The sequence below is a fragment of the Camelus ferus genome, chromosome 6 (genome assembly GCF_009834535.1).
Source record: "Camelus ferus isolate YT-003-E chromosome 6, BCGSAC_Cfer_1.0, whole genome shotgun sequence".
NCBI lineage: Eukaryota > Metazoa > Chordata > Mammalia > Artiodactyla > Camelidae > Camelus > Camelus ferus.
Window position 1 is genome coordinate 30,895,886 of NC_045701.1, and position 16,020 is coordinate 30,911,905.

At 42.6% G+C, this 16,020-nt stretch overlaps 2 non-coding genes across 3 annotated transcripts in view; one reads left to right on the forward strand and one right to left on the reverse strand.

Annotated features, from left to right (window-relative positions):
• Nucleotides 1-15,708, forward strand: part of LOC106730395 — a 26,905-nt gene extending 11,197 nt beyond the window's left edge. Inside the window, exons 2-4 of one of the 2 annotated variants that reach the window (XR_004320550.1) lie at nt 5,368-5,472; nt 8,662-8,720; nt 15,120-15,708. This is a non-coding gene — a transcript (uncharacterized LOC106730395). Of the gene's footprint in view, nt 1-5,367; nt 5,473-8,661; nt 8,721-9,222; nt 9,929-15,119 lie in introns of those variants that run through there. The other variant, XR_004320551.1, reaches the window with a different exon arrangement.
• Nucleotides 12,505-12,576, reverse strand: TRNAT-AGU. Its single transcript has one exon. It is a non-coding gene; the product is annotated as a tRNA-Thr (tRNA).
• Nucleotides 15,709-16,020: the final 312 nt, after the last annotated feature.

The following is a 16,020-nucleotide window of genomic DNA, read 5'->3' on the forward strand; positions in this document are numbered from 1 at the left end:
TTTGGAGGAGAAACTTAATGACCAAATTCTACTCTATGAGGTTTAGATTTTTCCTTGCCCTATTTGGTTCAATGACATTTGTTCCCATCTTTTTGTCAAGAGATAAATGTTACCAGGATGCATGTTTCCAAAAAGTCTGAAGGAACAGAGAGGGTAAAGAGGGAAAATTGGGAGAAATAAGCCTGTTATTCAAGGGGAGTATTCTTTCCATCACCTGCCCCCATTTTTATACTGCAAACCTCCCCATCCTTCCACACACACCATTTCTAAGCTGTCCATCTTCATTCAGTCAACTTGAAATCTCAGTATTAACTTTTTTGTTTCTTGAAATGAAAGAAGGAACACTCCCTTCCTACCCCCAGTAAGATACCTGAAAATAGCTTTAGAAAATAAACTCAATAAAATCACATTACATACTTTAAAATCTTAGAAAACAAACAAAAATGTCATAAGCACTAGAGTAAGATGAAATCCCTTTTAAAGTTAAGTTCGGTTTAAAATAAGAGCATTAAAAGTATATAATTTTTAAAATAAAAAGCACATTTATATGAAAGCATAGTTTGGCCATTCTTTGATACCCACTGGGTACCTACAGAATACTAGCTGGGAATAATGCATGTGAATGTGACCTCATGTCCTCTCTACCCTTCAAGAGCTTGTATTGAAAATCTGCTTCACAAATAGAGCTCATATGACACATATTTTCATTTTTAGTGGGGAAACCATTGACTTGGGTTCTAGTAGACTCTTTTACTTCCCAGTTAAGTCACTGGGAAAATGTCTTTGTCTATGCAGACCTCAGTCTCCTCATTTGTGATGATGAGATTAGACCAGATGACTTTAACACCCGGGCTTTAAACTCTGTGCTTTAAATATGACTAGCTACATCAATCCACAGAATATGTCTATTGTGACAGTTTCTACATAGGGTCCTGCAATAATAAATCCATGGGAGTTTCTAAAGGCATCAGTTAAAGCAAAGTCACTCAGCGTCAAAGTTGAAAACCCCCGAAGAAGGAATGCACCAGAGACTGTTTGCTCTGGTATTGGAACAGATTATCGTTTCTTTCGCTGAGCATCAAATGATATAGATGGCCTGCATTTAGGAGGTAGGTAGAATAAAAACAATACACTTCTCAATATGGAATCACACTTGTGCTCATATCAAAGAGGGACAAGAGAACTGAGAGACTCACTCCGCGCTCACTGATGGAATGCCAGAGCGGATGACTACATTCCAACTACATTCCTAAAGCTGCTTTTTCTCCCTTTCTTTTGCAGACCTTCATGTAATTGTAATTGAATTTGCATATCAAAATTTAATTTGAATTGCATTAATTAACAATATTAAAATTAACCAACAATCCTCAGGCCTGCTGACCTTGTGACCTCTCTAGAAGTCAGTCTAGTCCAAAACCAAAGCAGCTTATAGGTTCATCTCCAGATGGCAGAATCATCTTGGGATTTAAACCCAAGCCCAAGCCAGAGAAATCCTTTCCTTCTTTTGGGATATAAGGACCAAGGCAGCTAGATCTTCCAACTAGTTATATTCTCAGCAAACATTTATCAAACGCATTTCATATTTCACTCACTGGACCTGCATTTAAAAAATACACACTTCTCCATATAAAGTCACATGCATACTCACATTAAGAGAGAAACAAGAGAACTGAGATGCTGGGGTTACAAAAGTAAATAAGACATGGACCTTGCCTCTCCTTGAGGGGGAAATATTAAACCAGAAAATGTAATATGATGTGAGGAAATTTCATAGAGGATGCGCAAAGTTCTGTGGGAAGAAGAGAGGAGATTTGACTTGGACTGATTGTTTTTGGCAATAAGTGATCCATCAATTCATCCAACCACACATCTACCCCTCCCTTTCTTCCTCTCTCCCTCTAGTAAGCAAATATCCGTAGTTAGTTACTATATATAAAACACTGTGCTAGGTGTCATAAATGCAAAGAGAATAAAAACAGATCCTTTTTGGAGGAGTGTTAACTTGGTATGGGAGATCAAACAGGTAAGCAGGTAATGCTAATAGCTACTCTTTTGGGGCCTCTTCCATGTGAGTCTCTGTCTTGCAGTGATCTCGTGAGGTAGATAGTGGTATTCCCATTTTACCAGTTAGAAATTGAGGTTTAGAGAGGTTAGTAGATTGCTAAGGGTCATGCAGCCGTGAATTATGGAACTGAGGCTCCAACACATTTATCTTACAACAAAATCTGCACTCCAAAGACTATATGGATTCTGGGGTTTGGCTTTTTAGGTTTAAATTGCCTTCACCACTTATCCACTGCAAAATTCTGGCCATTTTACTTAGCTTCTCTGAGCCTCAGTTTCCTCATATAAAAATGAGGTTAATAGTACCTACTTCATAGGATTGTGGTAGAGATTTAACAAAAGTCAGTTAAAGCATTTGGCCCAGGGGCTGGCCAATCCCTCAAGCTCACTACATTTGGTGGCTAATGTTATTATGCTGTCCTGTGTAGGTAGCAAATGGTGAGTGCTATGAGAAATGCAGATCAAATGTGTACACATTCAGAGGAAGGAAAGGTCACTTCCAATTGGAGGGCAGGAGGGTGAATAGATTAAAGGAGGATCATGAAGAATAAGTTTTCAAAAAAAAAAAAAGTAAGACTTGAACATTTAGACTCTAAAATTTACAATTGAAGGCTCTGTGAGGAAAGCAGCAAGGAACTTGTTACCTGTGGGAGGTGACAAGCAATCAAAATGCAAGTAAATAAATGAGATAATTACAGAGAGCGGTAATTAAACAGGATAATGGGAGAGAAAGCGAGGTGAAAAGATAGGGCTAGAAGGTAAGCGATTAAGAGGGAAAACTTGATTCTATCTGCAGGTAGGGTGCCGTTCATATGCAGATGACTGCTATCTGTGAATGGGTCCTGAATAATAGCCCAAACTGACGGAAATGCAAATACTCTTAGAAACAGGGGCTATTAGTAATGCAAATATGAAAAACCTCTGATTTAAGCAGAAAAGCAACAAAACCTTCTAATCAATCTTTGAATGAATTGATCTCTGAATGAACACATTCACATCCTTATGATTCTGATGACAAGAAAAGATAATATTTTTTCTTTGTCTCTAGTTTGTCTTCTCTCAAGTTAGAACTGAGTAAAATTAGTCCAGGCCATCCTAGTCTTACTGCTCACTTATTAATTCAGCCATTCAACAAATACTTTACTGAGAGTTTACTGTGGGCCAGGCACTGTCCTATGCCTAGGGAATACAGTGGATGGTCTTTCCTTGGAGCTCTCATCTCTTGCTCTAGAGTGCTTTTGGAACAGGAAGACACATCAGGACCCCAGGTGGGTTCTGACAGCTCTACTGATGCTTTTTGGATAGGGGTTGGAGAGGGCCTGGTCATATAAAGGGCCCGGAGTGTACTGAAATGGTCTATGTTGAGAAAACAAAGTACCCCTAATTAGAGAATTTTGGAAAAGATTTTAACATCCCCCAAATTTTACTTGCACTAAAACATTATCTGCCTTTCGCATTCCTCTGTGCACCCCATTCCATGGCTCACCCCATCTCCCCTCCTCCCGTACCTGTCATCTTTTGCTAGCCAAATTTACCAAATAAATCTCTTTTTTCCTAACCATTCCAACTCCTGCTGTTTTTCACAGCCAGTCTCTGGGCTCAGCCCCAAGCCATGAGGGGCAGTAAATGGATTCAGAGTTGCTGCTCAAACACAGATCCCCATGGAAACCAAAGGACTAAGAAAACAAAAAGAGAGGAAGAGGCAGCCACTGCCTGACCTTTCATGCTCACTCTCCAAATTCTTTTCGCTCTTGGGCGTGAAGGCAAGTGCTTATTTGTATAACTGGTGGAACCAAAGAACCTGACCCCTGCCCCCACCCCCAAATTTCTTAAGAACCTCTCGTCTCTTTGATAGCGAAGTGAAGAGCGATGGAACATCTCCACCTGGTGGTAGAAATACCAAATTACCTCCAAGATGCGAGATTAATGAGTGAGTCTGCAATGCAGGCTGCTGCAAAAGGAAGAGGATGCAAAGATGTAATGTGCAGGAGCCACTTCTAGGAAAGTGTTTAGCATTTAGTACTTGCTCCTTCTCATGTACATTAAAAATATTTAAATATCATCTTTCTGTTGAAGACTTTTTTTTTTTTTTTGCATCCAACGCAAACATGCGTACATAAGGTCTAGTCTCAACCCTCCTGACGCCACAGTAGATATTTCCTATCTGAACGTCTTGTCACTAAATGTCCAGCGTAATCCCAGAGCTGGTCAGTGCTCTTCTCTTCCTTTCTTTTCCCCTCTGGAGGGCAGCATTTGCTAGTTTACAGAGAGAAGCCAGAAGGTTTATTCCACCAGGTATATCTTCTCTGGTTCCTCCAGGGGTGTGATTCTTTCTGCTGCCACTACAGATAGTCTGCGGCCTCTGCCCCATCCCACCCACCCACAGGTTGTCTCTCTTTCTCTTCAGGAGCTAGGAGGGACTAGGGAAGGGCAGATCCATCTCCTTTCTCTTGTTTCTTAATTCCATCAGCTTTCCCAGGACGAACACACCAGAGGAACCTGTGATGTTCTTAAATGGAAAGCTAGGACAATTTTAGAAGGGAATTACAAAGTAAGAGAGAGAAAATGGAAGTTCTAGCTAGCCTGGATTTTCCCTTTCACTGTACAAGGGAAGGCACCTCAAGACTTGGATCTTCAGAGGAAGGGGTATCCTGTGAGTCCTCCCTCCGATCCTGACCTGCCAGTGGAGTGAGGGAGGCTTCAGTTTCTGGAGTTCTTTAAATCCAGTCTCTCTACTAATGAGAATGATGGGCTTGCTGGTTCCTATTCAGGTTGACGTATTAAGTGAGCACATCTCTCAAGGTCATTTATTATTGTCAGTATTAATGAATTAAGTCAACACAGTATGAGCCCATACTAAAGATACCCTACCTCCCTTTTAGCAAAGCTCTGGTCCTTACCTTGTGTTGAGGAATATATGATTCTTCCCTACTCTTCTGGGAGGGTCTGGTGGCATCATAGAAACACTTCATATTTTTGTCAACTGAAATAAAAATGCACAACATGAAAGCTGTGAGTTTCAGTTTTATTTGGGGACTCACTGAGGACTATAGCCTGACAGAGCAGCCTTTGAGGAGCTGCTCCAGAGTTGAGTGGGGAGGTCAGAACGCATGCGATTTTGGAGAAGGGGTACATGCAGTCAAGCACACGTCTTGGAAGAGGGTTACTACTAGCCATGAGGGACAGGTATCTTAGTTAATGATTTTAGTGCTTTTCTAAGTATGGGGAAACGCCAGAAATTGAGATCATACAATTTTGTCCTGAAAATATCTATCTGAAGACATGTTCTGCTCATTTTCCCAGAGCACAGAGTGCCTCATTCCTGGTCTCCATCCTGAACTCCTTTCAAGGTGTGTTGAAGGTCAGCTACTGCAGTGGTTACTGACTCCATCCTCGCAGAGACAGATGGTAAGTGACATTTTTTATTTGGCACTTTTAGTATCTGGTTGTCAGTCATAATGGATGCCGGGCTTGACAGAATTCTTTTGAATCTGATTCTCTCTGATGGGAAGGAGTGGGGGACTGGGTGAGAGGAGGGACATGCTGTTCCCTCCCACTGTATCAGTGTGTATAAACCACCACTAGTTATCTCCCTTAAAGCAGCTCTGCCTCCCAACTTTACCTTCCCTGTGGAAAGCACTCGGTTCTATTAACTGGTCAGACTTTACTTCCTCTTTCCTTCTTCCTTTTTTCCCCTCCTTCTTCCTTTTATTAAAATACTTCTCATAGCTGTGTCTCATAAAATGCAGTGGAAACATTTTCCTTCTGTTCCCACAGGTCGTCCCTAGTTCAGATCTTTGGCACTTCCCTCTGAAGGATCACCTCTGGCCCTGCTACCCCCATTTTCCCACCTCCAGACCACCCCTTCACCACCACCTTCATTCTCTGTTCCATTCTACAAACTGCTCATCAAATATCACTTGCATCGTGTCCCTTGTCTGTCCCAAATCTTTTAATGGCTCTAAAGTTGGCTACTACACTCGGTAATATTCCCCCTAGTTCCTGAAGGCCTCCTTCTTACCAACTAGCCTTCCTCTCTCTGCCTCCTCCTCCCTCTGTTGCAGTTTGGCCAGGATCCTCCTGGCCCCACATTCCCTCCCACCAGGGTACCCCGCCATGTCCTAGAATCCTCCATCTATCCCTCACTACTCCAGCTCCTATGGGCCTCCTTCTTCTCTGGAAGGCTGAAATGCTTTCAGTATTCTGCCCACAACCTAACATGGGACATTGTTTGCTGCTCTTGAGAATGTGTATTAGCTTTGTCACTCCAACTAAATAGTCATCCACGTCAGAAGGGAGGTGAAGGCTTTTGTGCACCTTCTATGACACCACAGCTCTGGGCACAGCGCTGAGCACGCTGTAGGTTCTCATTAAACCTTCTGCTTGCACGTGACCTCTCCTTTCTCCATAATAGCACAGCACATTGTTTATACTTTGATTATACCACTTACCACGGTTTACCTTTTATCAAGGGTGGAGCCTGCACCTGTTTCTTTGGCTGCACTGGGAGTCCCTCAGGCATAGAGACCACATTGTATTCATTTTGCACCGTTCACAGCAGTAGGTGCTATAGTAAACGCAACACCTTTTTTCCCCCCAGCATAAATGCTTTCATATGACAGGGAGAAAAACAAGTCACATATTTTGAAGATAAATCCATTGAGAAGATAATGGTAAATTAAAAAAAAGATTTCTATAACCAATTAACTATTCTATACACATTAAAACATTTATAATTGATGTTTTAAAATTTATTCATTTAAAATTTTTCTGTGCAAAGAACTAGCGTTTCTTTCAGCGGGTAGATGCTTTGGATAATCCATTCAAGGAAAATCACTGAGTCCAACTTTATGAATCCTGTATCCTTCTTACACTACCGTACACACTGGCTGCTTATATCGAGGTCACATTTCAGGATCAGACCATCCCAGTTTGAGCAGACTCGGCAAGAGTGAGAAACATGGCTGAATTTCTTCCCCACTTTTTAAAATCCTGTATTAAGTTAAAGTAATTCTCTGGTTCTCTGGAGTTTTGAATTGGCCTGCTTTTAAGTTGCAGGCTGCTAATCGGAAGAAACCCACTCTATATACGGGTGCTTAATAAAGAATATTTGATTGCTGCTACACAGTTGAGTCCCAGACTCATAGTCATATATACATTTTTGGCAGAAGAAGTGGAAAAAAGCCCACTGTCCCTGAGTTGTGCCCCTCCACCTTTTATTTTGTAGAGCTTGGTTGTTTCTGAACATGGCTGAACTTGTGAAGGTGGTTCCAATGGAAACAATTAGCTGCGCTATTATGGAGAAAGGAGAGGTCATCCCTCTTGCTTTTGGGGATGCAGTGAGGCAAAAAGTCAACAGTTTTTTTTTCTTTTGTTTAATTTAATTGAATTCTTCAAAATCCCACTCTGGCTCTTTTTCCACGATACTCTCCTAATAATAATAATAGCAGCAGTTAATGCCTATCTAACTCTTACACATTCCTTCCTCTATGCCACGCACTGTTCTAGGTGTTTTGTTCATTTGATGTTTTTACAACAACCTTACGAACAGGGCTGGGACTAGGGGTAAAGCAAGAGAGGCATCTGGGGAGCAAAATTTAAGAGACACTGACTCGTGGTCACATAAGTGCACTTTTGCACCCTAGGTACTTCTTTTGCTTCACCCTAGTCCTGGCCCTACTTATGAAGAAGGTAATAATAGATTCCCCTTTTCCAGATGAGTAAACTGAGGCACCAAGCGATGAAGTAACTTGGCTAAGGTCACACAGGTAGTGGCAGAACTGGGATTTGAATCCTAGCAGTCAGTTCTTAGAATCTGCTCTTAACCAGTCCCCTACACTGTCTTTTTGCATTCTAGGTTATTTTTTTAGGTGCTAGATTAAATTTCACCTAGTGAGATGATCTCATAATGGACACAATTAGATGTACTTCTATATAGACCCTTTGGACATAAGAGTCTGAAGAGACTTGGAAGAGGCAAATGTATCAAGGAACCTGGGCATGGCAAGGGGAGGCCGCTGGAATGTGTTTGTAACCAACAGAAACTTAAATTATGTGACTGCACAGTCAGTTGCCTAAAGAAAGAAAGTAAACATAAGGGGAGTGGTCTTCTTGGAGCCTAAGGAGGAGGGGTCAGAGATCAAGACTCTCAAACTGAACCATCACTCTCTGAGGAGAGCCGCTGTGGCCACTCGCCCGGCTCCTCGTGGGTCTGAGTTGTGTCGCACCCAAATTGATATGTTGAACCTTAACCCCCAGTATAACTGTACTGGGAGACAGGGATACCTTTAAGGAGGTAATTAAGGTTACATGAGGTCATAAGGGTTGGGCCCTAATCCAGTAGGACACAGACAGAAGGTGGTCATCTGAAAGCCACAAGAGGCAAGCCTCCTCGGGAGAAGCCAGCCCTGTGGCACTTTGATCTTGGACTTCCAGACTCCAGACTGTGAGAAACACATTTCTGTTGTTTAAACCCCTCTGACTGTGCTGTTTTGTTTTAGCCCTAGCAGACGAGCACAAGGCCCTCCAGGCCACTGGTCCCCTTTTTTCTACTTTGGTGCTCACAAGTGACCTTCTGAATATAACTTCACTTCCTAGGTACGCTGGATCCAGGACATGGGTGCTTTTCATAATGCACCTAACCTCTCTAGCCACTGGTAAGAAGTATTCCCTAATCCTGAGCCCCATAAGAAGCTCTTAAAATAACTTAAAATAATAAAAGTCCCTCAAATTTGGTATAATATGGAACTGTTCTGTGTGATGCAATTCACATTATCTTCTTAGATGAAATGAGCAATGAAAAAATTAGTTAGAATGAACTTTCAAGATATTAAGGCTTGTCCTGTGAAATTAGCCACCCACCTAATTCAACAGCACTGTGAGGCAAAAGCCTAAAGATCTTAAACCAGATTTTCTTTTCTTTCTGAGTCTCCTCTGACAGTGATTATCCAACCATTTTCCTTTCTTATAAATATCTCTTCTAAGAGTGATTATTTTAATTGGCCTACCATAGGGGTCAGGAAGAATCTATTTGTTGACAGCATCACATTTCTAGGAGACTCAGAGCTCTTCACAGCATATCTTGAAACATACCCTGTAATTTACAAGGCCCACAGTTGGAAACAAATGATTAACAGAGACCGCACCCACCCCCTCCAGCTTATTTTGCAGAGTACCAGGGAAACAGCAGGAATGGAAGCAACCTGCTAATGGCCACTTGGATTGAGCATCTGGCAGGCACATTGAGAGACTAGAGTGAGCTGATAATGAGCTCTGGACATCACAAGTCAAAAATCCACTGCTTGCAACATACAGAACCTCCTGAAACTGCACATGTGACCCATGAAGAGGCATGAAGGACAGTCACACCTGTGCAGAGAACTGTTGAAACTTACACTTATTTTCTACCAATCATTTCTGAGTCCTCTCCTCCTCTTGCTCCTTACTTCCATGAGAGATAAATACCCCACTCAACAGCGGAGACAGATTTGAGCATTGTCTCCTGTCTCCTTGCTTGGCTGCCCTGTAATAAAGCCTTTTCTGTGTCTGCAAAAGACCACTGCCGTGGGTTTTGGTCTTAACGGTGCAATGGGCAATAAACCCACTTGGCTGGGTTACAATCTGAAAGGAGATTCTGGAGGGAGCCAGAATTGTCTGAGCATTATTTTGCCAAAGCTGTTATTTCACAAGGAGTACCCAAAGGAATATGTGTTCCTTCTGCTGTATTTGGAAGAAAGTTAATAATCACAGTGACAGTGTGCACTTGCCCCTGTTCAGGAGAAGACCAGCAGCAGTACTTCTTGATGGAAGGAATGAACAAGAGTTGACGTGCTGACCTTCTTCCTCTCCATCTCAGAAGCAGAAGCCCAGGCTGGGGCAGGCACATACTGCTGTCCTTGGACTCCCACAGCTATCATGCAGGATCCTAGCGTCTCCCAAACACAGTTTAGAGGGACAGCCCTCTCAGGAAGAGAGCCTAGCAGCTAGGCTAGAGGGCACCTCTCAGAGAGCTAGTAACACAGTCCCACCCCCTGCTTGTAACTACGTGTTCCATTTAAGGGCCCTTTAGGGGGATTCTGGGAATCAGCACAGGAAGAAGGCATGAGAAACAGTCCATTTTCTTCATAGGGGAGTGCTTTCTTCCATGAATTCTTTCAAATTGTACTTGGCACATCTCCCCCTGGTTTTGTGTATACACGGGATGAAATAAAAAATCATACTCAACACATTGACTAATTGTTCCTTTTTGTCTTCTTTTCTGAAGTTCTATTTCCCCAACCTTTATTTCTATCTTTTGGCCTTCTCTGGTTCTTTTCTGCAGTCTTCTTTTAAAATAGTTTGTAACATTTAGAGCAGTTTTAGATTCATAGCAAAATTGAGCAGAAGGTCCAGACAGTTCCCATATATCTCCTGCACATGTACATGCATAGCCTCCCCCATAATGCACTTTCCCAGCAGAGAGGTACATTTGTTACAATTGATGAGCCTACACTGCACACCAAGCCCCAGCCTCAGAACCAGAACCAGCGCTAGGGTTGGGAAACCTGAATTGTGACTGATAATTTCCTGGAGGCTCAATGTGGACAAGTCTGAGAGATTAAAAACTCCAGGTTACTCAGTCATAGTGGGGCTTCCGGGTTTGTGAGTCTTACCTCTGGGAGCTCAATCTGGCTCTTACAGTGATTACTAGGGAGAAATTCCCTCATGCTTCCAGCAGAAAAAGAGAAAATAGACTCATTTTGAAAGATGCCAGAGCATTCTGTTCTTAACAAGTCCTGCTCTCAGGGGCAACTGTTTAACCAGAGCCTAACCTGCTGGGGTATTATCAGAGCCTAGCTGACCTGGGAAAAGGGAAATACTCAACTCCAGTCCCTTCTAGTCATCCTGTCCCACCTGCGCCATGAGAAGGATGTGTGAAGTTCAAAATTCAGAGGTACAGGCTCACTAAAAGACTAAGATGTAATCACAGGACTATAGAAGGCTTCCCCTGCTCGCATATCTCTCTACCATACTACTAATGGCATATTTACAGCAGTTCCTTTTACCAAGTAGCTTATGCCCAGCGATCAAGAAAAAATTGTAAGATATACTAAAAGTTAAAAAAAAAAAAAGCAGTTTGAAGAGACAAAGCAAGCATCAAAACCTAACTCAGATATGGCAGGGATGTTGGAATTATCAGACCAGGAATTTGAAACAGTTATGATTGCCATGCTAACAGCTCTGATGGATAAAGTAATACAGTGTGCAAGAACAGATGGGCAATGTAGGCAGAGAAAAGGAAATCCTAAGAATGAACCAAAAAGAAACACAAGAGATAAAACACACGGTAACAGAAATGAAGAATGCATTTGATGGGCTTATTAGTAGACTGGAAGCAACTGAGGAAAAAAAAAAAACCAAACAACTCTGAGCTTGAGGATATCTCAATAAAACCTCCCAAACTGAAAAACAAACAGAATAGCAACTGGAAAAACAAACAGCAGAATAGACTACCCAAGAACTGTAGGACAATTACAAAAGATATAATGTGTGCTTAATAAATTCTATTTTTTCAAAAAGAAATAATATGGTGCCTTTGATCTAAAAGAGATTAATTTCTACTATGACCATTGGATGTATTCCTATTAGAAAATAATAATTTTGAAAGGGAAATGTAAGATGTATTAACTCACAATGAGTTAAATAAAAATGCCCTTCCTGATGGAGATCATTTGGGAGCTAACTGATCACAAGGAGCTTGCAGGAAACTTTAACTCTGTATTCTGAACTTATAAACAGAAAAGAATGTGGCAGCCCTACAAAACTGCAGGTTGTAAGCACAACTCCAAAGCTGAAAATGCTGGAAGAAGAAGTCAATATTTAGTGAAACTTATCCCAATGTTGTAAAGTCAATGAAATTATTCAATTCTTTGTTGTTTGGTTTTCTTCAAAACTTAAGCCTGGCAGAGGAGACAAATACATCCTGACAAATTTCAATATTCACCTGCCAAAACTTTTTTTTTAAGGGGGAGGAGGTGATTATGTTTATTCATTTTTAATGGAGGTACTGGGGATTGAACCTAGGGCCTCATGCATGCTAAGCACATGCTCTGCCACTGAGCTATGCCCTCCCCACCTTCACCACCATAACTTTAATCCAGGCTATTATCGCCCCTTACCTGAACTGTTCCAACAGTCTAGTCTAACTAGTCTCCTCACTATGTTTTGTCCTCTGCAACCCATTCACTACATAGCAGCAAGAGTGACAATATTAAAACACAAGTTGGATCAAGTCAATGTGGAGCTTTGATTTAGTCAATGGCTTTGGCATTATACTTAGAATGAAATCCATAGTCCTTATAAAGATCTAAATGATCTAGCCCCATGCTACTTGTCCTATCTTTTTTTCTTTTTTTAGGGGTGTGTGTAGGAATTAGGTTTCTAAATTTATTTTTATTTTAATGGAGGTACTAGGGATTGAACCCAGGACCTCATGCATACTAAGCATGCACTCTACCACTGAGCCATACCCCCCTCATCTTTTCTTATATCCCAGATCCTTACTTTCATTAACCATGCTAGTCTTGCCTAATACTTTCTCATCTTTCAAGTCGCAGGTTAATAGTCATATTTTCACCAAAACTTATACATGAATGAATGTTCATGGCAGCATTATTCATAATAGCCAACAAGTAGAAGCAACCCAATTGATCATCAAATGATAAATGGATAAACAATATGTGGTATAGCCATACAATGGAATATTATTCAACCCTAAAAAGGAAAGAAATTCTGATATATGCTACAACGTGGATGAACCTGCAAGACATTATTATAAATAAAAAGTACTTAGGACAAATATTGTATGATTGCACTTATATGAGGTACTTAGAAAAGGCAAACTAATTGTATGATACAATTCTGTATATTTCAGATCTTGATTCTCCTCTATGGTCCACACAGTCTTTCATTGCTAGGTAAATAGCTTCAGTGTTCTATACCGTGGTCTGGGAATAATGGTTCCTGCCCATTGGCCTGTGGCAGATCAGGTGAGGGCCTGAATCACATGAGAAGTCCTGGAGCAGAGAAGGAGGCCCAGAAGGCTAGGCTGAAGGAATAAACAAGCAGAGAAACAAATACAGTGACCTACTGCAGGAAGTGTGACAAAGGCTGCAGAGGTCAGGCACAGATAAGGCTGCCAAGGCATTTGGAGAGCTGTTTTAGTGTGGTTCCAGGGCAAACATTTGGAGAACAAAGCCCTGGCTACGGGTGGAGGGAAGAGAGATCTTGCGGTGTTTGGACCTTAAGTCATAGTAGCCAGGAGGGTATTAAAGAGAGCTGTTACCATCATCACCAGCTTCCTGTTTTCTCCCACAGATCTCAGGCTTTGCCCTTTTTCTTCAAGGGCCCTTCAGCCCCTCCTTACTTTTTTCTTGCTGTGCTTTTCTTTCTGGAAAACTATAAATATTACTATCCCAGATCCTTTGATTGCTAGCTCCTCCAGTCTGAGAGCCTCAAGGCTACTTAGGGGGTTTAGGGGCTGGGAGAGAGCAGACATGGTGGAGGCTGACTTGTTGCTTGTGCTGGGTCCAGACTGGTTGAGGGATTTCTGCTGTTGTAGTTGTATCTTGTCCTTGGGAGCTGCCTAACTTCCCTGTAGAGGGAACAGGGATCCCTTCTCGGAGAGTGGAGACAAAGGCCCAGGGGTCCACGGCTCATTTCCTTTGCTTCTCTTCACACTTCAGGCTGAGTGAGGTCTTCTATCCCCAGGGAAACCCTGCTCTCGATGTTTGGATTCATTAAATGGAGCGTAGAATGAGGTCTGCTTTGGGTATCAGGCCAGAAAGCCTCAGCATCTCTCAGCGTCAGAAAGTGATGGGTCACTACCCAAGTTACTCACCCCCAACCCCCAGCCTCCAACCCCTACAGCTGGCTGCTATAATAACACAGCCTGAGAGGAAAGAGGCTCAGAAAACTTTCCAGCCACATGAATCTCCAGGACCTAACTCTCCAGGAGCATCAGCCTGGGGCCAAGTAAAGGAGCACATACAGGATTGAGACTGGGTATGTGAGGTGTTACACTGGAGGGGTACAGGTAGCCATGGTGACCTTTTTTTTTTTTTTGCCCCAGAGAGAATGGTGGGAAAATAGAAGTGTCTAAGGGGCCAAGTGAGATTCTTACAAGTAAGGCAGAATGAGCACTGAGAGAAAGTGGGGGTTGGTGAAAATTTTCTTATGCAGATATGAAGCAGTTTCCAGTGGAAGAGCTTTATATTGGTAGGTAATATAGTGGGCCAGTGGATTAATCTAAATTGGAGTAGAGCAGAGAATTTTCCTTGACACCACAGGTTCTAAGATTTGTGTTCAGCTTCATGATGTTTTATGACTTTGGGCGATTCACTGAACCTTTCTAAAAGTCAGTTACTAAAAGTGGGTTAGCTTAATACCTGCCTGACCTCACAGAGAGGGTGATGACCTTAGATATGTGAGAGGTTTTTGTAAACTCTAAAGCTTTGTTATTGAAAGTTTGCCCATGGACCAACAGCATCAAAATCATCTGGCAGCTGGTTAGAGATGACAATCTCAGGTCCCATTCCAAATCTACTGAATCAGAACCTGCATTCTGATAGGATCCCCAGATATTTAACTGCACATTAAAAATTTAGAAGCATCATTGTAAAGTACTCTATAAGTTAGTGTTACTATTTGAGTGAGGATCAAAGATCACTTAGGGTTCAGTTTTGCTCTCGTATATAAGATGCAAGGGAGTGTAAGGTACCCACATATTTAAGTGACAGATCCCTTACCCCAATATCTTTAGTGAATGTAGTCTTAAAAAAGATGATTAAGAATGTGCTGGGCCCCAGCAGTGGGATGAGAGGAAATGAAGGCAGGAGGACATGGAAAGAAGGAAGATGAATGTTGGACTACAATGATTTTCTGGGACGAGTGCAAGGAAGCAGTGTTTTTGGAGACAAGTAGAGTATTTGTAATCCTCTGGGTGAGGGATGGGGGCTTTGAGCACATGAAGGTTTGGTGTTCTTGGCTAAGAGACAGATTTCTCCTTTTTCTAACAGAAAACATGCTTCTGACATGGGTCCTCCTCTTATTCCTCCTAATGGACCAGCTTGGCTTCTCTGAGCCCCAAGACCTCCTCCATCACCAACTTGACAGGCCCAAAACAAAGATCTCTGCCAAGCACAAATACTACTGTGATGTGATGATGAAGGTTCGAGGGCTGGCCACTGATAAGAGCTGTAAGAAGACCAAGACCTTTGTCCACAGTGTGTCTCCCAACACAGGTGGCCTCTGCGAGGGTCCAGCTGTGAGGTGTGTGAAGATGTCTGACTTTTACAACTGCCACCTCATTATCTTCAAAGTCACCCAGTGTAATCTCTATCCAGATGCTGTGCCCCCGCACTGTTACTACAAAGGCATCACCCTCTGGAGGGATGTGAGTGTGGTCTGTGTGGGGAAGCACCCAATTCATCTGAATGAGTAGTCTCTGTAGCCTCTCCTCAAGGCTGTCTGCTGTTCTGCTTACCCCCCTCCCCTTCCCACCACGAGGTCCTGCTCAGTCCCAGCAGCTTTGGGTTCCTGCATAGCCTGGGCCAGCTCATTGTTCCCTGGGTCCTAGCCCCCAAGCCCTGCTCTCTCACTGTCAGTCCTGTGGATTTCTGTTAGAGGGATGGTGGAGGCAGAGGGGAGATAATGGGGGGGAGGGGGGGAGAGAGGGGGGGGGAGAGAGATTGCTGCTGCTGCTGCTGTTAAATTCTTTCCTGGGGTTTGGCCCCCTTTCTTCTCAGGGCCTCACTCCCTAGAGTGGAAGAGAAAGTCAGAAGGAGGTTTGTGAGCTTGTTGTGGGCAGTTGTGCCCCAGGGGTCTGCTGAGCCCATTTGCCTACCTGCTGCTTTAATAAAACTATCAAGGGCAGTGACTGTGTGGCTTTGTGTGTTTGGGTTTCCAGTCTCTTATTTG